Here is a 1840-nt window from a genome sequence, read left to right as displayed (position 1 = left end):
AGCTGGCCTGCTGCTCTCGGCTGTTCCAATGAGAGGGCTAAAGCCCACCTCATAGGTCATAGGCTTTGACGAGGGCCTGCCTCTACATCTTGGACAGCTTCTTTTAAATAATTTATTTTTCCCCTGGTGTTCTTCACATGGGCTATTTGTTCTTTTAAGTGATTTTTTTTTGTGCTCTCCAACATTTTTATGTCTTTTAATTGCTTTATTAACCATTTTTACTTATTTTCTGGACGTACGGCACTTTGTTTAACTATATGTTGTTTTCAAATGTGCTTTAAGAGTAAAAAGATTTTGGATTGGAAAATGCCATTTGTAATGACCTGACAGACAGGGGACCCAAGAATTTGTCCAAATAGTGCCTGGGATCAATTTGACGAGTTCAAGAAAACTCAGAGAAAAAGCCACTAAAGCTGTCAGGATTCTGGTGGAAGGAGTTTGGTTCCTTAGTGAGCTGACAGCAGGTTGATGATGAAGAGGAGGTGAGACAGTCTGGCTCTCTTCACAGCAAAAGCCATTGACAGATCTTTGGAGGTGACTATACAAACCTTGGGCTTGGCAGGTCTCAGTGTTCAGATTTGACAACTTAGTCCCACTTGGGCAAAAGACATCCAGAGATAAGGCTGGAATTGGTGGTTGGACAATGGATGCAGGGTCAGAACCAAGGAGGAAGAATCAGGCAAACGGATTCGAATGATAATCAGAAACATGGTCATGATCCAGAATATCAAAGAGCAGGTCAGAGAATCCAGTAAGAATAAGGCCAGATCTTGACCACCAGTAGACGCTTATAAAGACAGGAGACAAGGTGAGCTGAGTAGCACTGATTGGGATTGGAGGAAAGAACAAGCACTCAGCCTGACAGTGATGAGCAGAGAATCAGCCCAGAATCATAACAGCCATGTCGTCTTTAGAGGACCTGATTGCACTGGGAACATGTCCCCTGCACTTTTTTAAAAGTCTGTTTTGGTCCCCTGCACTTTCTACTGTCCAAAAACAATCTTATGCTACGGTACACCGACACTCGTCGAGTACTATGACCAAGCGGAAAACCACAGCTCAATCTGAAACCTGCTTCCCTGAGTTTAGACCCCTCCTGAGAAGCTCACTTTACAAATCTCTGGTGCGCCACTGAATCTGATCTGTTAAAGATCTTGTAGAAAAATGTGGGTTTGCAAAAGATGACAGTTAGTGAGGGAATCTGCTATGGTAAATTGGGCATTTGTTCTTTTCTTGGGTCCCGTCATCTAGAAGGGTTGTAATATCAGGTGTATTAATTTACTCAAATCTTTAAATTGGTGCTATGTGCATGTGTGTGTTTGGTTATTAGACTCACAGCCAGGGCGTGGGAAAAAGAAAGAGAGACATACTGTAAGAGAATTCATAGTTCTAGCGTAAGTTACATTTAAAGAACTGTGTAACCTCCTACAACACCTCCAATGGCTCCATAAAGCAACAGATCCACTTAGAGATCCTCCACCACATCAGAAAGCTTCCGATAACCTTAAAAAAATACAATATATGGATTAATTATATATATATATATATATATCCAACCTCATAATAATTGTGAAACTATGTGTTTTTAATCTACATGGATTGTTGCACCCCAAATTGTCAAATTGTTTATGTCATGCATCCATATATTTTGTCAGGGGAGCAATAGCAGAGATGCAACAGGAAGTGGAGGAAACAAACGAAGAAGATCTACTAGAAAACACGCTGAACTTATATATAAGAGTTATATTATAAAATTATGGTTGTGGCTGAGAATTTTAGAGACTGCCTGGTGGTATAAAAATGAAGAAGATATTTCTGACAAAACATGGTCACAATATAG

General features: G+C 40.4%; 1 protein-coding gene across 1 annotated transcript in view; it reads left to right on the top strand.

Annotated features, from left to right (window-relative positions):
• The window catches only part of LOC107092384 (contactin-associated protein-like 4), a 182368-nt gene that overhangs the window by 167613 nt on the left and 12915 nt on the right, over positions 1-1840 (top strand). The gene's annotated exons all lie outside the window — the stretch shown is intronic.

This window comes from Cyprinodon variegatus, unplaced genomic scaffold (genome assembly GCF_000732505.1).
Source record: "Cyprinodon variegatus isolate N-32 unplaced genomic scaffold, C_variegatus-1.0 Scaffold17, whole genome shotgun sequence".
In the NCBI taxonomy this organism is placed as follows: domain Eukaryota; kingdom Metazoa; phylum Chordata; class Actinopteri; order Cyprinodontiformes; family Cyprinodontidae; genus Cyprinodon; species Cyprinodon variegatus.
Note: the sequence above shows the minus strand (reverse complement) of the source record. Positions and strands in the feature narration are given on the sequence as shown.